Source organism: Eubalaena glacialis, chromosome 17 (assembly GCF_028564815.1).
Source record: "Eubalaena glacialis isolate mEubGla1 chromosome 17, mEubGla1.1.hap2.+ XY, whole genome shotgun sequence".
Lineage (NCBI taxonomy): Eukaryota > Metazoa > Chordata > Mammalia > Artiodactyla > Balaenidae > Eubalaena > Eubalaena glacialis.
The window spans coordinates 24,764,090-24,786,708 of NC_083732.1; the positions used below are offsets into that span (position 1 = coordinate 24,764,090).

Genomic DNA, 22,619 nt, shown 5'->3' on the forward strand with positions numbered 1-22,619 from the left:
GAAAAGACAATTCTTGAATTATCTTGGCCCCCTTGTGGAAAATCAATTGACTGCAGTGGGGGACTCATTTCTAGTAATGGTATTGGACATTTGCTTTTCATACTGTTGACTCATACTGAGTTTATTGTCAACTAATTCCTGTAAGTGTTTCATAGGTATTGCTGTTAAGCCAAGCTTCCCCCATCCTGCCCATGTGCAGATGGAAATTGGGGCCCAGATGAGAGACTTCATCTTTATAGCTCTTAAATGTCACCTTTTCAGTTCAGCTGGTCATTCCACTAAGTTGAGAGCATTGGGATGTGAAGTCTGATGTCCCTCCCAGGTTTGTATCATCTATATCATCAGTTATTCAGCTCAGTCATGGAATATTTAATAAAGTTCTCATCAGGCACCTGGTCTAGGTTGGTGAAGAAGACAAGGTACCTGCCCTCATGGAGGAGGCATAGAGAAGACAGATAACACAGAAGTAAACTAACAAGATAATTTCAATTAGTGAGCTTCTTCAGTAAGGGGTCATTTAGGGGAATCTTTTTAATTTACAATTGCTTTTGGTTGCAATTATGTCTCTGCTATCATCTTAGAAGCCAGTCATGTCTAAATGCCATTGCTTAAGATTCATTTCGGAGAGTCGTGCACTTTGAGAAGGCTCTCCTTGTATCTGATGTGGATATGAAGGAGAATACCCTCTCTGGTATCACTCAGAGGGGCACATGGCAGGGATGGCTGGTCCACGAGCCTCACTCAGCAGAGTCTTGTTTCAGATTCTAGAAGAATACACTGCAATCCTAAAATGACTCCTTCAAATCATTATATTAGAGAGGGCCTGATAACACTGCTGCCACTTTTTCCTGGATAAATAATACTAGCCGACTGGAGCTCTGGTCCAAATTTTTTCACAGGCAACCACAACACTACAAGCATATTCTTCCTCTCTGTTGAAAATACCACTTTGCGGGAAGTTTGTAGAGTCAACAGAGAATAATATTTGACTTAGGAGGAAGTCCTACTGAAGCTAATACAAATGAGATATACAGAGGGAAAACCTGCTCCTAACCCTCTCTCACCTCTGAGATGAAAGTCTATCAATACTGAAGAATAGCAGCCTTGTCCCTAGAGCTGAAAATAATACCTGATGCATTCAACATATATTTGTTGAACAAGCAAGGGAATCAAGGAAAATTCCTGCACGGTTCAGAACTTTGGCCTCTTCTGTAGGTTCTCGTTCATGAGACTTTTTTTTAAATTAATTTTTATTGGAGTATAGTTGATTTACAATGTTGTGTTAGTTTCTGCTGTACAGCAAAGTAATCAGTTATACATATACATATATCCACTCTTTTTTAGATTCTTTTCCCATATAGGTCATTACAGAGTATAGAGTAGAGTTCCCTGTGCTATACAATAGGTTCTTATTAGTTATCTATCTTATATACAGTAGTGTGTATATGTCAATCCCAATTACCCAGTTTATCCCTCCCCCCACCCCTTTCCCCCTTGGTAACCATAAGTCTGTTTTCTACATCTGTGACTCTATTTCTGTTTTGTAAATAAGTTCATTTGTACGATTTTTTTAGATTTCACATATAAGTGATACATATGATATTTGTCTTTCTCTGTCTGACTTACTTCACTCAGTATGACAATCTCTAGGTCCATCCACGTCACTGCAAATGGCATTATTTCATTCTTTTTTATGGCTGAGTAGTATTCCACTGTATATTATGTACCACCTCTTCTTTATCCATTCATCCGTTCATGGACATTTAGGTTGCTTCCATGTCCTGGCTATTGTAAATAGTGCTGCAATGAACATTGGGGTACATGTATCTTTTCAAATTATGGTTTCCTCTGGATATATGCCCAGGAGTGGGATTGCTAGATCATATGGTAGCTCTGTGTTTAGTTTTTTCAGAAACCTTCATACTGTTCTCCATAGTGGCTATACTAATTTACATTCCCACCAACAGTGTAGGAGGGTTCCCATGAGACTTTTTAAAAGTTCATCTGAGTATCAAGCTTTCTGTTTTTTTTTTTTTTTTCAATTTTGTTTTTAAATTCCTTCTTGATTAATGGACCATTGACTACTCCCAAGGCTCTAAGAGGGTATTAGTGACTGTCTGGGAGCTTTTGGTACCTTTAGACAATCTCTTTCCGTGAGATTACTGGATGCTATTAATGGTCTCCTCTGGGTACCTTTGACCTTTTTCTTCCCGGCTTCACATATTTACATCAGCAGTTTTCTGCAAGAAAAGAGGGCTCCAGAACTGAGTTTCTCTTATCAACCACTGGTTTCCATTTGATTGATGTCATCTCATAAAGCGCAATTGTGAATAACATACCGGTCCCACTATAGGTCACATAAAGGGGATGGCGACAGGAGGCTGATAGGGCCACGACTGTGATATTTCAGTAAGTATATATTTTGTTTAACACAAAATCTCCCTATTGCCACTGATCTTTCTCTTCTGCCATTTTGCCTCCATGCACACAAGGAGAAGTCAGATTTAATATTCATCAATTCAACGGATTCCATGGAAACAATAGTGATTTCTAAGATGAAAAAGAATTACGGATGCATGCTGATCATACTTCTTGGCTGCAAAAACCAAAATTCTGACTCATCAAATTAAATTACTCATTAAAATACAGGCCAAAAACGCATACCCTGCATTCAGGTACTGATGTCTATCAGGACAGGGAATGAGATAATATCACGAAAGAAGAACTCACTCCCCTGCTCTCATGGGCAGCAGTACAGGACGCATTTCTAGGATCACTATTAATTTATTAAGCCCACACAAGATGTGAATTAAATTTGACCTTGTCCTTTGTTTTCAATGAGACTATCTGAGATGCATGTTTTTGCGCTCCCCAAAGTGAGCATTTCATTCTTTTTCTCACAACAGGGGCACTGAGACCCCATAGGAGGGCTCTGTGGGCTTCAGAACAGGTTCCTGAGGGCACAGTATTTTGGGGACAATATCCCCAGGCAACAGATCATTTATGGCAGTGATTTTGCTATTTGGATTAGAGTGGCACACTCCTAGGCCCTCGGTACTGTGACTTCAGACTTCTGTTTTGGGGGGATGTGGGGTTACAGGGGAGCATAAGGCCCAAGGGAGGCGGTGAGGCCAGAGGTTCACCCATGCCCACCTTTCAGAGTGTTGCTTATAAAATTGATCTAATCCTGTATTCCCCTTACCTTCATGCGCATTAGATTCCTTTGTCTAGATGCCCAGCTCCATCCCAGACTAATTAAATCAGAATCTCTAGGGTGGGCCTTGGGGCACTGACATTTTTAAAACTTCCCAGGAGACTAATGAGTGGCTTAGGTTAAGAACTCCTGAGTCTGATTCAGGGGTTAACAGATGAGGAACTCCTCGTGACAAGGGGCTGGGGACTTCTACCATCTCCTTTCAGAGGGACTCTCTTGATATCATTTAATTTCTTTCCTCTTTCATTATAAACAGGAATAGGAGCATTAAACTAAGTCACATGACATACTGGAATTATGGGAGTTTAATTCCAAGGGCCTTGTTGGTGCTTATAGGTCAAAAAACTTTAGGATTCTCTCTAATACTTAACAGGATCCATATCCTTCTGCCCAGCCTGCTTTCTAAAATACTTCTTTCCCTTGATAGGGTCAAAGGAAATCAGATCAATTAAAAAGAAAGCAGTGACTCACAGAAGACATCTTAGTTCATCTGAGACCCTCTACCCTTGGATCACCCAAAGACATCTTCCCTTAGCCTCCTAGCCTCTGGAGTCAAAGTATTCAAGAAGACATTTACCATCCTTAAACACTACAGCTGATACCAATTGCTCTCAGGAAACTTATTATGTCAGGACCTGATCCACAGGAGGAGTTTTGGGACAGATGTCTAATTGCATGTCCAGAAAACTTCAACTAATCCATTTTGAGTCATTTAATCTGTTTTTGTTCATAACTTAGCAATTTCAAGCAAAAGAGTTACATTTTTGGCACTGGTCTCTGTTCTGTATCCTTAAGATTGCACGTCTGTTCCTAAAATCTGAAAACAAGAAAGAACTCAAGAGTCTATTCAAACTGGGATTACAATATTCATCAGTTTTATCTACTTAGGGAGCTTTATATTAAATTCTACATGGTAGGCCTGTGCTGTCAGGAACAATACCTAAGTGCCAGATCAGCGAGATTTGTTACTTGCTGTTATTCACTGTCAGCTTCTTCTGATGGTTTGGTTTATCTGCCTCAGGGAAAACTAAGAAAGGCCAATTAAAACACTGCTTAAACTTTATCACACATCCATTTTGAAGTTGAAAAGGCATTCCATACTCTTTAAATAACTCCAGCAGTTAAAGACTCTCTGAATACTTTTAGCTAATGTGAAAGCCTCCTTGGCAGGGAAAGGTTTAAGCAGAAAAAATATATGTGAAATGTCTTAAGTCCAACTCCACCCATCATTCCATAATTCGTGCCTTAACAGCAGGGCTATTACTTATCGTTGTGAGATTCAAATATCCTGTTGCACATTATAGAATTGTCTCCTTCTTTCTCATGTATTTATAGGGCTGAACTTGCATATAAATGTTTAAGAGTGCATTATGTGCATTTTTCTAGTATAATGCTTCAGAGCATTCACAAAGTTGCACATGGTAGGAACCAATGAACAACAAATTCTCAAATGAACTTGGGTTTTGGAATGTTTACGAACGGCTAAACTGTGCCTGCCTTGCTTTTGTTTCCACCTTCCAATGATCCCTTGTTCTAGCCACCCCCAAAAGATTTTTCATTTGCTTATTAAAGTCAGTGTTATCTATGATGTTCTCCATGGAGTTCACCCTACCTGGAGTGCACAAACCCCCAGCTTGGCTTATCTAAATCCTACCCACTCTGTAAGGTTATCTCAAATTCCATGTTCCTCAGAAAGTGACAACTGATTCCCCAGTAAGAATTAATTACTCTCTATATTATGCCCCCTAACACTTTGAACTTCTTTTATATTATTATGATAGTTTGCAACATTCTTCCCAGTACCTCACTTTTCCCTGTGTCCATGCCCTTTTTCAGTTGACACTGTTTTCCTTCCTCTAGAGGTCGAGCATTCTTCCTCACCCCATTGTTTTGGGTGTGCCAGTTCTGAACCTAGGCTTCAAGGGCCATTGCAGGTTTCCGTTCACCCCTGTGGCACTTCTGTCATCGCTGTGAGAAGAACACGCTCTGGCTAACTAGCTGATCCAAAGACGATGAGGGTCATGTGGAACAAACCTGAACTCAACCTGCAGATTGACGCCCAGCCCTACCAAATCCAGTCTAGACCAACTGACGCCCAGCCAACTTACATATGAATGAGTGAGGATATATAACTTGTTGTTTCAAGCCACTGACTTTGGGGTGGTTTGCTCTTTGGTATTGCTGTGCCAACAGCTAGCTGATACAGTTTTTGTACAGTTTTGTATTTTAGCTTTTCATGTACACAGGTCTGTTCCTTCCGGTAGGCAGGAGCCACACTCTTCATCTTTGTATTCTTTAGCGACTCAGATTCTTGCACTGAGTGGGCATTCTATACATTGTTGTCGGTTTCAATTAGATAACAAACAATTTATTAAGGTTTAAAATCAACAGAGGGAGCTACTGGTTAGTGATGTCTTGATTATCATCAAAGACTACCTAGTGTGCCCCACATGGCGGTACCAAAACAATTTGACAAGCTTCCATGGAACGCTTCCAGGAAAGATCAAAGTAACAATAACTGCTGATTAGTACACAAGTAACTCTTAGTTGCTAGGCCAATAATGGCAGGGTTACTCTTTTCACAGTGTGACATAGGTCAATTATCACAAAGCTTTAAGGAGCTAGGACAAAGGAGCCATGACTTGTCATATAAATTGCAGATTTGGGGGTCTCTGACATGTGCTCAAAAGGGTTTCTAGCTTCCACAAATCTTTTTTGGTGGGCATTTTCTTCCTTTTCACCAAGGATTTTGGCTAGTTCATGGCTGTTTAACTCAAAAGAGGTTTGTTTACCACTTTGTTTTTAGGAAATGTGTTAGGAGCTGAGGGCTGGGAGAAAGCAGGTCACCGTTGCAGCTGACAGAAGTCGGTTACTGAATACTTGAGCAACGAGCCGACTCCAGACTGAGAACTCGGTCTGCCTTCCAGCGCAGGTTGGCTTCCATAGAACCGACTGACTCAGGAAATCTCTTAGCTTACTTGACATGGAGGGAACTAGTACTGATGGGATGCAGTCATTGGTCTAGTATTCTATACACGCTGCCTCATTTCATCCTCACCCTAATACCATGGGAAAAGGGAAGAGCTCTATTTTTTTATTTTTTCAATTTTTTTTTTTTTGATTTTTTTGTTTTGATGTGGACCATTTTTAAAGTCTTTATTGAATTTGTTACAATACTGCTTCTGTTTTATGTTTTGGTTTTTTGGCCATGAGGCATATGGGATCTTAGCTCCCCAACCAGGGATTGAACCCGTATCCCCTGCATTGGAAGGTGAAGTCTTAACCATTGGCCCGCCAGGGAAGTCCCAGGAAGAGCTTTAAAGATGCTAATTTCTCCAAGGCTGAATAAGTATTAAACGGTAAAGCTCGGGTTTGAATTCAAGTCTGTCTGTCTGCCTCTAAAACCCATGCTCTTCCCAAGACACCACTGCCTCCCATTGTGATCGCTGGTGCCTTCTTCTATCACCAGATGTGACTCCTTGGATAGCAGCCTCAGCCCAGGTTGTCTCTGAGGTTTTCAAGCCCCCTACAAGGAGATGTATACTTCTGTGCTCCACCTCCACTGGAAATCAGCCCTTAAGTCTTTCAGACCCAGCCACCAAGCCACTTTGGCTTTCCTTCTTTTTCCCTACCAGTTCTCAAAGTTTCACGGCCAAGATCATGCAGGTTATGAGAGAACTTCTGAACTTTCTTTTTATACATGTTTGTACATAGGAAATGCTAAAGTATGAGGTGCATTTTCAAGACTAGTTAATGGAGTAGTCTCTGTGTTGTGGCCACAGGAACTTTCTATATAAATTTCTTCCTGTATGAGTCCAGAATGTTCCACTTCAGTAACTCAGCATGGAGGAGGCTAAGTGTCTGGGTGAGGAAAGGAGTCATTCTCCTGCTGTCTGTGGTCTTTTCCTTTCAGCCATATGTAGCAGCGGCAGTAAGAGCTGCCAAAGCCGTGAGGGAGGAGGGGAACCTGCAGAAAGCTCTTCTCATTCCCCTCAGTGGTAAAGTAGGAAATAGAAGGACAGTTTCCATCAGCCCTATGTTCTCATCCAGAAGGGAAAACTTAAAAGCTGGGACAAAAATCCTGCAACCAGCCATTCAAAGGTTAATCAGCCACTGCCCTTTGGTTAGTCTCATCAATCTCTGTCAACCAACTAGTCAACAAGGGAGTTAGTGAAGTCATCAGTCAGTCAACCAGGCAGTCAGATGCTACTGGGCCAGGCAGGGGTCAGGCATTTACAACACAAAGGCTGATATTCGATGCCTCATCTTCTAGGCCCTGCCAGGGCACCTTTCACAAAGTATGTCCACTACCCATCTTGTATCAGTTTTCATGTATTTGATTGTGGCTCAGTTGCTCACACCTTCTTCTTGACTATAAGCTCTGTGAAGGACAAAGCACTTTCTTTTTTGTTCCTTGCTCTACATCCAGAGCCTAACAGAGTCTGGCCTGTAGGTAATGCTTGAATAGAGATTTGCAAATTAAGTGTTAAATTTTGCAAAAACTAAATTTACTTGGAATGATGTAACTTTAAGGAAACAGAAAGAGGAGGAAGCTTGAGCTTCCTTAATATAAAAAGGAAGGAAATATGCAGATGTTACAGTCTGCATATCTTAGGTTAAATGAAAGCAGGGAATTAGGGAAGGCATGGAAAGTTGAGTAGAAGAGGAAAGAAGTGGTCTCAGATGCTTTGTATTAGAAGTTGCACTGGGGTTTGTCTGTTTAATTAAAATATATTGATATTTGCAGTGTCAACCATACTCTGTGGTGTGCCTAAAGGTACTCTGAGAATATTTTTTCGAAAGGCACACTAAAATGAGAGGAATAGATATCACTCTGGGCAAAAATTAGGAGAACTTGTTCAGAGTTGCAGAAAACACTTTAATATCCATTTTCACCATGTATACAATGATTTATTATGCTTTTGTAACCAAAATGGCTAAGCAGTTTTGGGACACTAAGAGATGCCCTGTATCATTCCTGACTTGTAGTTTCTAAAATAATAACCATAGGTTATTATTTAACATTTATGGTCCAGCGGAGAACCACTTAACATGCTTGCTCAATCAGTTAATCAAAAAAGCTCATTAAAGGGGAAAATCATAAAAGTGCTATATATGGACCTTATACATTTTATTTTTAATTCAAAATCAAGATCTTTGCGCTGAGGCTTGCTGGTTAAGAATGCAGACCTGGAGTAAGACTACCTGGTTGTATCACTATTAGCTGTGTGATCTCGAGCAAGTGACTTTCTCTCCACCTCAGTTTCCTACCTGTAAAATGGGGATGAAAAGCTATCTACCTCATGGGTTTGTTGTGAGGATTACATAATGAACACAAACAAATTAACTAGGACAGTTCCTGGCACATGGTAACCTCGTAATAAGTGTTAATTATTGTTGCATAAATCATGCATTGTATAAAATATTTTGTTGTGATTTAAAGGGAAACAAGAATGTAAAGACATTTACCAAGCAAGAGAAGTGCCTAATTTAAAGATTTTTCCAGTCTTTTATAACGTTTCGTAGCACCTAGTTTGTCATCAATTTTTAAAGCAACTTGCCTTTTTCAAAGCAATCAACTTCGTTTTTATAGAAATGATTTGTTACTACAATCCTTAACTTGTATGTACATCTTCTACAGCTGGTCTGAGAAAATATTTGCTATTGGGAAGGGTTATTTTTGTCTGTACCCCAAAGCGCCTTCTCCCACTTTATGAAAAAAGACAACTTTTCATCTATTTTCAGTGTGGTAAGACCTCCTAGGTGGCGACTCGAGTCAATTAGAAAAATTAGTGTCGGTGTCAGAAAAAGTGAATGACTCTGCGTATTGGATTTAAAAAGTTCTTTTGCAATTCAAGTGGTTTCCAGTTCTTTGGTTTCAAGAGAACTGAAGGAGAACCTAATCAAGTTAGATCATTAAAAATAGTTTTTGATGATACAGTGCTGTGATATTTGCCACTTATCTCACTTGAAAGCAATTCAATCCATTGAGTGACACTGATATAATGAAACCCTTTTTCTTCCCATCTACCTGTCTGTGTGTACAAGTGTTTTTTCAGTGTTCACATTAAAAATGAAAAACTGGGACTAAAAATGATGCTGAATAGTGTCTCATTCTAGTAATATGTAATATTTATCCACAGATAAATAATTTTTTAAAAAATCCTGTATCTCATTAGAGATGCGGTTTTAATAAAATTTTATTTTTATATTCACTTGCTTATCAAATTTTTAGTGTGTTGTGTTGGTCAAATGTGCACTACTAATAATTTTAAGTATAGCTTATACCAGACAAAATGTTAAGTACTCAGAATCATATAGTCACATGAAATGTAAACTATTTTACTTTAAATTTATAAATATATTTTTTGCAGAGAATTATGGTAGGATGATCAATAAAAACCTTTAAAGCATAAATATATTACATTAGGATAAAGTTCTGTAGAGAAGGTGGAATGGAAACTGAGTTAAAAAGAAAAGGAACAAGTAGACTTTCTGCCAGTTAAAAAGTTTATTTGTGTATTGTGAAAAATGGATGATGGTGGAATCAAATCTCTAAGGTATTTAGATTTTATTGGATATTTTAAAAGTCATGCTACAGTGTTTTAATCAAAATATCAATATTATTATTTAAATTACTAATTAAATTAAATTCCTACTTAAATCTATTATGCACAATTTAAGATGTCAACTTTAAAATGTGTGAGGGGTGCACAGTTTTCAAAATTCTCTAAATTTTGCTCAGAATTCATGAGCAAGAAGTTTGGAAGACCATCATCCCGAGAGTAGCCTGTCAGCTTTGAGTTTTCAGTATCAGAACGAAAAACACTGGTTAATCCAGGGAGTCAGTTCAAAGACATTCTACAGTTCTAAAGTTTCAAAAGACCTTTATTATCATTACTTAGTTATTAATGAGGGAAATGCTATTTGGTGGTGACTCACACCTTGATTCTTATCAGCTTTTACACTTCCAAAGCCATTACAAGCCTTTAGGTGGAACTGTATTATACTTTGCATGTACATAAAAATAGGGCTGCTTTGAAGATTCTTAGAAGGGATTGCTTTTAAATAATATTTTACCATCATCAATAATTATCTTGTGATTTTGGAATTTTCATTTTTTTCTCTCCCGTGCTATTCAAAGTACTTTGTAGACTGTATTCAATCGGTCTTTAACAAAGCCTGATGAAATATGTAGGAGGTAGTCAGAAAGGGGTTAAGTGATCTTTCCATAGGAAGTCAAAGATGGTATCAACAGTAAATCAAATAAAACCAATGACTCTTCCTATTTATAAAAACATTCTGGATATAGAATAGCAAGGCCATATTAATGACTTGCTATTCCCTTTCCAAGCTGATGTTAGGTTTGGGCTCATTCAACCATATGCAAATACATAAATATATATATATGTACATGACAAATACATATCTGCAAAATGGCATTCCCCAGGCCCCCTTCTAATTTAATTTTATATACTCTCTCTGGCTGGCTTCATCCATCATCATGGCTTTAACTCTCAATAGTCACCGATGACTTCCCCCAATATCTCCTGTCCAGATGTTCTAAAACTGTACTCCTGTTGTGCCCTAATGGAACCTTTGTCCAGACAGTTGTAGAAGCCAGAAACGTGGGAGCTGTCCAGGCCTTGTCCCCTTTCTTGACCACTTAGACCCAACTGATCCAACCTTTTGTTGATTTTACTTTAGAAATAACCCTAAAATCTGTCTCCCATTTTGATATTTTACCACCACCGCTTAATATTGGCCCTTGTCCATCCTCCCAAAACAATAGCCACATAACTGGTCTCCCTGGTCTCCATGCCATTTAACCTATTGTCCCCAATGCCATCCAAGCAACCTCTTCAGAAGTTAAATGGAATCGTGCCATTCTAGATCTGAAAATTTTCCAGTGTCTCTCCAATGTTTATAATTTGAATTCACGTTTCTAAGTATGTTTTATAAAGCCCTTCATCATCTGCCCATTGTCTGCTTTTACAGTGACACTTCCCAGCTTTTAGCCCTGCGTCATTCCAATCCCCTTTCTTTTCCCTGAGTACACCATGCTTGCTTTCATTCATTCCTTCAACTATTTATCAAGTGCTTCCTCTGTGCCCATCACAAGTCAATGCATGGGGTCATATCAGTGTAGACATGACCAAGTCCCTGTCCTTATAGAGGCTATATTCTGGGCTTTTTTAGTCCATTCCTTTGCATTTGTCCAGTTTTCTTCCTGGAGTGCTCATTTCCCACCCCTCACCTGTCTAGCAAACTCCTACTTTACTTTAGGACTCAGCCTATTCATGAGAAATCTTGGAAGGTTACCTGGAAACTCTCACTCACATCTAGCCATTGGATAGTCCTTCTTCAGGAAATGAACTCCAGGAGAACATGGGCTTTCCTTGTGTCGCCTGCACGCTCAGTGCCTAGAACAGTGCCTGACATATATTGGGTTTTTAATAAATATTTATCAAATACATCATACCTACCAAAATACCTATCTAGTTATGTGTTTCTACCTTGAGACCATGAGCTGTGAGTTCCTAATGGTCAGAACGTATCTAATTTGCCTCTTTACCTCCACTGCTTATTACAGTGCCTGGTACATTGTTAGGAATCAATAATGATGAATATAGGCCATACAGATTGACATGAAGAAAACAAAACAAAACAAAAAACCCCAAAAGCACTGGGAAAAATGCTGTGAGGGGTTAATGTTATCCAACCTCTGGAGTGGGAAGGGGGAGTGGGGTGTAAATGCTAAATCCTAGAACTCTAGGAATAAGACACGGTGTTTGTGCTATGAAGTAGTAAGGAGACACACATACATACGACTAGTTAAAAAATACTGGGGTGCTTCTATATGTAATTACAGGTTCCAGCAAAACGCTGTGGTAGCAGGGTGGCACTCAGGAAGGCCACTTGGAAGAAAAGCCAACCCTTGAAAAGTTTCCTTAGGTTAGCATCACCAGACAAAACCCGGGACTCTCAGTTAAATTTGAATTTCAGATAAACAGCAAATAACATTTTTGTATTAGTATGTCCCATGCAATATTGGGGATATACTTACACTAAAAATGTATTCATTGTTTATCTGAGATTCAAAATTAACTGGGCCTCCTGTATTTTTATTTACTAAATTTGGCAACTCTGCCTCAGGTATGTGGAATAGCTTGAGAAGAAGAGCAGGGATGGAAAAGCACAAAGAGAATGGCCAGTTGTCCAACACAGCTGGAGTCTTAGGTATATGGGGGATGGCGGAAAGAGGAAGTTATGGGGGATACTGCTAGGGAAGGAATGAGGCCAGATCACAGAGGCTTTGAGTGACCTTGACTTGTCAAAGAAGAATATGACGTCATCCTGGGAACTTATGTTCAGCAGTGAGAGACTATATCCTTTATGAAAAATAGAGCATACACATAAATTTTTGTGGACATAACTCATGCCTCCCTGGAGACGTACTGTAACACTGATTATATGAATTTTAAACACATCAGGAGCCATACAGAGCTTCCCCTTAAATGGAAAAAGATGTATTTTCTGAAAGTTAAATTAAATGTTTACATTTAACCAAGAACAGCTATTGGCAATCTGAACGTTAGAATACTTTCCAAATAAATTTCTACTGTATAGTGATTTACAGACATTAAGATGAAACAAGCTAGTATCTGCAGCAAAAAGAATAAATTATGATCTTGTTTATACACTAGGTGTTGGTTTAAGTAAGATTTTAAAGTCATATGCTTAGATAACGAGCACATTAAAATACTGGCCATCTGAATCACAGATATAAAATTAACGACTAAAAAATTAATACATATTCATTATTTATTTAGTCATTCTAACCAATACAGAACCTCTTACTTTAAGACAAATCATTCAGATTAACAATTAACAAAAACAAATTAGTAATCTGTTTTGGTCCTACTGCATGAATATCAATATCTGTGTTTATTAATGTTTGAAATATAGCTCTGAAAAAGCCAAGAATTCACATATTTAGAAACGCATTGAGGAACATTTTCTGTGATTTTTTTTTTTTAAGGTATAAGAAAACAGTTTTGAATAATTGTGGAAATTTGAATATGGACCAGACATTAGATGATAATAAGGAATTATTTTATGTTGTAGGGTTAAATTAAAAATAAAATCATTTTCTGTTAGAGGCGCATACTCAAGTATTACAGGTACAATGATATAATATCTGGGATTTGCCCTTAAAATACTCCGCTTGAAAAGAAAGCGTGTGGGACTTCCCTGGTGGCGCAGTGGTTAAGAATCCGCCTGCCAATGCATGGGACACAGGTTTGATCCCTGGTCCCGGAAGATCCCACATGCCGCAGAGCAACTGCGCCCGTGCGCCACAACTACTGAGCCTGCGCTCTAGAGCCCGTAAGTCACAACTACTGAGCCTGCGTGCCACAACTACTGAAGCCCGTGAGCCTAGAGCCTGTGCTCTGCAACAAGAGAAACCACCACAATGAGAAGCCTGCGAACCACAGCGAAGAGTAGCCCCCTCTCTCTGCAACTAGAGAAAGCCCACGTGCAGCAACTAAGACCCAATGCCAAAAATAAATAAATTTTTAAAAATGTTTTTTTTAAAAAAAGAAAGGGTGGGGAGTAGATGAAACAAAGCTGCCAAAATGTTGATGATTGTTGAACTGGGGTGATGGGTATGTGAGGGGTTGAGTATATGATTAGATTTCAGTGTATGTTTGAAAATTTCTATAAAAAAAGGTAAAAAACAAAACAGGTCTTTTTCATGAATGAATAATTTCCTTGGAAGTATATCTTATAATACATTTACATCCACCTTCCAATTTATATTTTAAATATATATATTTGTACATATATATATTCTCTTGCAGTGACTGGTTAATAGAGCAGTTGAGCATGTTTATCTTATTAATGATCGCTCACAATTTATTGAGTACATTCCATGGACCAGGCACTGTGCTTAGTGATTACCATGCAATATTCATTTAATGTCTGCAGCAGTCTTTTGATCTAGTCTTCACTATTATCCCCATTTTGTAGGTGGAAAACTGAGGCTTGCAGAGGTGACAGTTCTCACTGTCCTAAAGATAGTGCATGTGTCTGTATTGAGATCCAGGCTCAGGCTGCCTGACTCTAAAGTCTGTATGTTTAACCCTTCCCTATACTGCCAGGTAGATTAGCAGGAGTATAAATATACTCACAATACATATAATAATGAAAAGAAGGGGAAATGGCTCGCATGTTTCGACCTTGCCACAGCTATGGCTCAGGGCCAGACTTGTGATCCTCTCAGATCCAGCCTGGGTTCAACCATAGATCAAGCTGTTGTGTGAAGCACAAAAGCGGAAAGATGCTGCTCTAGACAAAGAGAAGCAAAGACAACCAACACAAGTCTCTCTCATTGACAACTGTTCTGCAATTGTGTGTGTGTGTGTTCTTTCTAAAGTAATACAAAATGACGAAAATGCAGTTTGCCTTTTCTGTGCCTTCTGATGCCTGATTATATTTTGCAGAACTTCACCTCCCGTTTTAAATCATTCATCACGCAGTGCCTCTTGTGTGGCGCAGGCGGCAGTGGGTGGGTGGAGCGGGCAGCAGGGAGAGGCGAGTTGGAGGCCGCACATCCTGCAAGTGAGGAACCGGCACAGCTGCAGCCCCGTGAGACCCCGCCCCATGAGCTCATCCCCTGGCAGTGCAAATTAGGATGACGTAATGCTTCTGGAGAGCTCCTTCAGCCCACCGCAGTGGGAGCGCTCTTGCTTTTCCTGAGCTCAGGAAAAATTAGCATCGGTATTTCTAGCTGTTCCTGAGGAAATGGCATTTTATTCAAAGGTGTCGTGGGAAACAGAACACACTGCCTGCGTTAGGATCAGCTTCTGTGCCAAAGGAAAACAGAGCTTATCAGTAAATAAGTCACTGATTACTGCCCTTATCAGACTAGGAAGGTAAGCGGCTTTCTTCAAAAACAGGGTCCAATTAAAATGGCAAGAGATAGTCTCGGTGTTTCTTTAAAGTTATTTTAGCCGAAGAGTATAAAAAGAATAACCATAGCAATAATATTAAATAACAGTAATAATCATCATTTATTTAGCTCACTGTATACTAGGAACTGTACTAAATGTTTTATATATGTTATCTAATTTAGTCCCTATTACAACTTTTCAAAGTAGGCATATCCCCCATTCCCTCTCCCCACCTCACATACACACATATATACACTTTAAACATGAGCAAACTGAGGCCTGGAGAGGTAGGTAATTTGCCAAGGTCAGACAGCAGCAATTGGCAAAGCCAAGGGATTCCAGTCCAAAGCCCATATTGTTAATCACTATGCTACCTTGCTCTGTAGGCCCCAGGACAGGCCCATGCATGGTACTGTGTAATAACAACTCAATAAAATAGAGAAGAGAGGATTGTTTACCCCAAGAAATCACAGGCCAAAGCTGGGGTATCTGCCATGCTTGGCATTTCTCACCTCATTAGACATGGCAGGGAGAGGAGTATTTATTAAGAACCTGCTGTGAAATAGTAGAAAAAGTATATATTCATCTCTGCCCCTGGTTCCTAGCACAGAGCTCCTAAATCCCTTGGAATTTTCTGGGTGATAGGAGTGTCTTTTGCTCTAATGGGGTAACTCCTGGTGGGCTCCTGGGTGGGCTCCGGTCACCAGAAAGACCAAGCAATGATTAGGAGCTTGAAAATTTCAGCCCTACCCCCCAGTCTCCAGAGGGGGGACGGGCTGGAAACGGAGTTAATAATTGATCATACCTATGTGAAAATAAAAAAAAAATTCCCCGAAGTTCAGAGAGCTTCCAGGTTCATGAACACATGGAGATGCTCCTCGCCCCTTCCCACACACCTTGTCCTCTGCATCTCTTCCATCTGCATCCTTTATCTGATCCTTTTATTTATTTATTTTTATATACATTCTTTTTACAATTATTGTTTTCCATTATGGTTTATTACAGGATACTGAACATAGTTCTCTGTGCCATACAGTAGGACCTTGCTGCTTATCCATTCCATATATAAAAACCTACATCTGCTGACCTCAACCTCCCACTCCATCCCTCCTCCAACCCCCTCCCCTGGTCCTTTTATAATAAACTGGTAAACAGTAGGTGAACTGTTTTCCCGAAGTCTTGTGAACTGCTTTAGCAAATTAAATGAACCTGAGGAAGGGGTTGCGGGAAGCTTTGATTTGTAGCTGATTGCTTAGAAGTACAGGTAAAACCTAGACTTGTGATTGGCATTGGAAGTAGGGGGGCAATCTTGGGTGACTGAGCCCCTTGCCTCACTTCAGATGCCAGTGGAGGAGAAGGAAGAGTAGACAGAGAAGGTGGGATGAAAACTACTGAAAGGAGAGGAAATGCGATGTGGCATAATGGTTGTGTGTAGGGTTTGAGGGTCTGGAGGATTTAGGTTTGGGTACAAGCTCTACTACAAAAGTTCGGTGGCCTCGTGCAATAGACTCAAAGGCTTTGAGCCTCAGTTTTCTTATCTGTAAAATGGGGGTGATAATACACTCCTCATTGCATTATTGTGAAGATCAAATAAGATAAAGCACAGTTCTGAACCTAGTGCCTGGTGTGCTCAGTAAAGAGCAGGGCAGGATGACTAAGGGTAGAAACCTAGAATCCCCTTCTTGGTGCTTGAAACCTGGCATCCTCTTGGTTCGCAGAGAGTAACCATGTTTCACTGGATTAAGTGGGAACCGATCACTTTTCTGTGAATTCTGGGGAAGAGTTTTTCCAGCAGAAACACTTTCACTCCCAGCCCACTCTCTTTCAAGCATTTTCGTTCCAGCACTGGTTGTGGTGTGGAAGCATCACCCAGTTGGCAGGTAACTGAGCACTTCAGTTCAGCTGTAGAGATGATCACTGATCAGAAGTGCAGTCATGGCTCTGGGGGATTCCAACGGAATACAGAATCTATACACTATGTGTGAGATTTCAATAAATCTGGGCTGATTAAGTATAATGAAATCTCACCCATGGAGTATAGATTTTGATTACTACGGGAACCCCCCCAGAGCCAGGATCAAATTTCTGATCAGCCCTATTGCACAGAATCACCTGGAGGGCGACTTCTTATCTGTGCCTAAGATATCTGTCTATAAAATTACATGACCAGTTCTAACACCTATTAAACTAATTAGGCAGCTTGATTTTTAACAGCACCAAAATCTGTGCCATAGGGTGCCAGAAACAGAACATTCCTGGGGAGATGCACTAAGAAAGGAACTTTAAGCTTCAGTCACATGGTGAGGAAGTAGACTTAAAAAATGTAATTCCTATGAAAGCATTTCTTCTCTTACACTTAAAAGGAGAAGTACACATACTGCCAGAAAATATTGTTTGTATACTTCATGATATCTGAAATCATGCTGCATTGGTTTAGCAAGCCTTCATAACAGTTGTGGATTTAGCTATTTGTGGTCTCAGATGATAAAGCATAATAATTACCAACAGTAAAAACTATATTTTAATTTCTAATTACAAAGGTTAGATTTATTTTCTCCAACTGTGGGAGCATCTCCTTCCTCACTATTTTAAACTGGATGTTTACAAACAACATTACTTCTGAACTTTGCCCTGGTACAGTAAAGCTGGTGGTTTATACTAGGACGAAGTCAATCTTTGTAATAAAATTGAAAACCGTCAAACAACATGAGTTAAATTTGTTACAAATTAGGAAATGAAAGGTGTAATATGGATGCCTCATATGCCCAAGTTTTTTATTAAACTTTGAAGAAACAAATAGAATCATATAGTTTGATAACTGAAACTGACTTCTTAAGACACTTATTTTAAATGCTCTTATATTTAGGGAAAAACAAGTTCATCCGAGGATTTTTTTTGAACAAAAGAGAGGCCAGTCTAGGAGATAATGGGCTAAATCTAATCTGTTTTAAGGTAGTTGCTTCCTTATGACAGCCACCAAATTACTCGTTAAGCTGGAATGGCCATCTGTCCCTACCTGTCATGAACAAGAACCAGATTCCATCTCGAAATGGACAGCATCCTCTAAATGGACAATCCATACCAATCCCCCCAACATTTTGGGGGCTTGATGTTAATCAATTTCTATTGTTAAATTCTTGCCATCACTTAAAATAATTGCCATTTGAAAACAACTAGTAGAAGCAAAAGTGGCAGTGTTTCTAAACAAAAGTCAGGTATATATCAAGTTAACTGTTGTTGATACAGCATGGCCAAGGAATGGTGTCTGTGGTTATTCAGATACTCAGTTACCAATGTTATACACATGGTCAATTTCTAACCAACTGGATTACATGATGATGTATTGAACCCCTCAAATATAATAAATACATCATAATGTTAAAAGAAAGATTCTGATGGGATTTCAATACTTCAAAATCATTTTCATAAATTTCAACTGTCACTGCTTTCTACATGTATGAAAGTACCAGTTAGTAATAGTTGAATGCTAGATAGCTAGATAACATCAAGTTAATGAGAGTTTTATTCTTTGTCATAATGTACATTTTCCTTTTATATAGTGCTTCAGGCTGATCCAAAGGCTAATAACCAAGGACTAGGAACAATTAAGAATGAAACACAAACAATACCAAACTCTCACATCATATTAAGGCAGGACTTTTCCAAAATTATAAAAATGAACAACGCATTCAAACCAGCAGTAATGTTTTCAAACAGAGGCTAAAAATTTTAAGCAAAGACCAATTATATGTGCATATAGTGTGGGAGAGACAATGGTTTTGCACTTTTATCCTGCTTGGAATTCATAGGGCTTCTTGAATTTGTACCTTGATATCTTTCATCAGTTTTGGGAGATTCACAGTTGTTATCTCTTCAAATACTGCTTCTGCCTTAATCTCTCTCCTCTCCTCTGAAAATCCTATTACATGTCATATCCATACCCCCTCTTCTGGATTTTCTATCCTTTTGTTTCTTTGTATTCTATTCTGTTCACTAATTTCCTTTCCCTGTTTACTAATTCTTCTGCTGTGTCTACTCACGGTAGCCAGTTAACAAGTGGGCCCTCCAACCCCAAAAATCCTCACCATCTAGTACTTACACCCATGGGTAGCTTCCTCTTACGTTAGATCAGTGCTGATCTGTATGACCAGATAGGTATGACAGAATATCATAGGGTATATCAGAAGTGGTGGTGTGAGACTCTTGAGGCTAGGTCATCAAAAGCATTGCATCTTCTGCCTCATGCTATTGGATTTCTAGTTCTGTGGAAAACCAGCCACCATGTCATGAGGACACTCAAGTAGTTCCTTGGAGAAGCTCACATTGAAAGGAACCAACTTCCCATCCATATGAGTGAACCCCCTCAAGATGGCTCCAGCCCCAGTTATGTCTTTAGATAACTGTCCCCCAGCCAATATCTGATGGAAACCTCATAAGAGACTTCCTGAATTTCTGACTCACAGAAACTATGAGAAAGATTAAGTGATTATTGCTGCTTTAAGTTACTAAGTCTTGGGATGATTTGTTACATAGCAATAAATAGCTAATCCACCCATCAATCAAGTTTTAAAATACAGTTCTTGAATTTTTCAGTTGGTTCATTTTGTATAGTTTCTAGTTCTTTTCTAAAATTTCCAGTCTTTTAAAAAATCTCACAGAACATATTAAGAGTATTTTTTAAAAGTCTGTGTGTGCTAAATTTATTATGTGGAGCCCCATGTTTCCATTACCTTCTATTTTTCTTGTTTTTTTCATCCATACTGTTTTATCTCCTCATGAGCCTGACTATTATTAAAATAGTGGACATGGTATGTGAAAATTTGTAGAAATAATTTGAGACCTTGATGACATTCTCTTCCTTGAGAGAGACTTCACTTTGCTATCAGCAGGTTTAGAAACTAGCAATCTGAGATCAGCTTGATTCAATTTCAAGGATTGAAAATGACTTGAAGTTGAGCTTCAGGCTCTGAGAGGATAGTATTCTTACTCCTAGTGGGTAGCTATTTAGTGTCTCAATCCAAAGCCTGGGGTATTTACCAGACTCACCCCAGCTTTGGAGGGTTCTAGACTCCAGTTTTATTCCTCTATTCCACAGGGCTGTCAGGAGCCCTGTTCAGTTTCTCAGCCTTTCAGGTATGTTTTCTGGGGTCAGCAGATATCTGAGTGAAAAAGTGGCCCCTTATGGCAGGCTCACCTCTCTAGATTTTCTTATTTTCCATGTCTTTCCCATAATTCTGCCTTGTTAGATCTCTGATGTCTCCAAGCAATTCCAAGCAAGTATATTTTCTCCAGCTTTTATTGTTCTCAGTAGGAGGACTGGCCTAAATTTTGACCCTTACGAGAAGTGGAAGTTCTTGCATTGTTTTATTAGCTAATCTAGAGTACAGTTACATCAGAAAACAAAAACAAAATATGTACTTTGTTTTGCTAAGGGTCTAATAGCATTACTTCTTCAAACCACTTTCATACTATATGAACTAGTATTCTTTAAATAAAGTTGTAAACAGCTGCCAATCCACTCATTTATGACAAGTCAGCTGGTCAGAACAGAATATGAAAAAAACCCTATTGATAGAAATAAACCGTTTCTAGAGAATGTCAAGCAAATTCCTCCAAGGCCAAATCACTAGACAGATAGGCCATTGCTCCTCACATTTAGCCTTCAGAAAAGGGCATAGGCTCTAGTTCTGTGGAGAACCTAGTAGCCATGTTGTGAGGACACTCAATCAGCACTATGGAGAGGCCTACAGGCCACTGAGAATATTCCCCACTGTTTTCTGGATCATTTGATACTATCATTACATCAGAAAGCCTACCTAAAAGTTAGTTACTGAGCAAAAGAAAGAAAGAAATGTTTCAAACACATAAGGAAATCTTATTTTTATAGTAATATGACTATTAATAACAACACACACTTCTTGTAAGGGTCAAAATTTAGACCAACCCTCCTACTTAGAGTACTAGACGTCTAGTATAAGATCAAACAAGATAAACTAGAACTTAAAATGTCAGGTACTTTTGATTAGGAATGGAGGAAACAAATTCCTACATGTAACAATGTCATTTTAAAAGGAATATTTTAAGTATGTATCACAGATGAAACCTTTTTTTCTGCTGAAATATAGTTTATCTAAAAGAGAAAGATGGACATTTACTGAAAATGTCTTTGCAAGTTTTACCATGTATTCCAACTGAATTACAGGATTTTACAAGAATTACAGGACTACAGAATCACACTCCTGATTTATAGATTTGTGACTCAAATGTTCAAAGTAGGTTATTTGGTTTTTCTTTGTTTTGTTTAACTTTTTATTTTATATTGGAGTGCAGTTGATTAACAATGTTGTGATAGTTTCAGGTGTACAGCAAAGTGATTCAGTTATACATACACATGTATCTATTCTTTTTCAAATTCTTTTCCCATTTAGGTTGTTACATAATATTGAGCAGAGCTCCCTGTGCTATACAGTAGGTCCTTGTTGGTTATCCATTTTAAATATAGCAGTGTGTACATGTCAAACTCCCTAACTATCACTTCTCCCCACCCTTCCCCCCCCCGCCCCCCGCCCCTGGTAACCATAAGTTCATTCTCTAAGTTTGTGAGTCTGTTTCTGTTTTGTAAATAAATTCATTTGTATCATTTCTTTTTATCAATAGATTCCTCATATAAGCAATATCATACTATATTTCTCTTTCTCTGTCTGACTTACTTCACTCAGTATGACAACCTCTAGGTCCATCCATGTTGCTGCAAATGGCATTATTTCATTCTTTTTAATGGCTGAGTAATAGAATAGAAATATAGATCAATGGAACAGGATATAAAGCCCAGAAATAAACCCATGCACCTATGGTCAATTAATCTATGACAAAGGAGGCAAGACTATACAACAGTGGAAAGACAGTCTCTTCAATAAATAGTGCTGGGAAAACTGGACAGCTATATGTAAAAAAATGAAATTAGAAAATTCTTTAACACCATACACAAAAATAAGCTCAAGATGGATTAAAGACCTAAATGTGAGACCGGACACTATAAAACTCTTAGAGGAAAACATAGGCAGAACACTTTCTGTCATAAATCGCAGCAATATCTTTTTCAATCCATCTCCCAGAGTAATGGAAATAAAAACAAATATAAACAAAAGGGACCTAATTAAACTCAAAAGCTTTTGCACAGCAAAGGAAACGATAAATAAAATGAAAAGACAACCCACAGAACGGGAGAAAATATTTGCTAATGATGTGACCAACAAGGGATTAGTCCCCAAAAATTTACAAACAGCTCATGTGGCTTAGTATCATCAAAACAAACAACCCAATCAAAAAATGGGCAGAAGACCTAAATAGACATTTCTCCAAAGAAGACATACAGATGGCCAAGAAGCACATGAAAAGATGCTCAACATCGCTAATTCTTAGTGAAATGCAAATCAAAACTATAATGA

General features: G+C 38.8%; 1 protein-coding gene across 4 annotated transcripts in view; it reads right to left on the reverse strand.

Annotated features, from left to right (window-relative positions):
- Positions 1 to 22,619, reverse strand: part of ZNF704 (zinc finger protein 704) — a 228,981-nt gene that overhangs the window by 63,476 nt on the left and 142,886 nt on the right. The window lies entirely within an intron of this gene.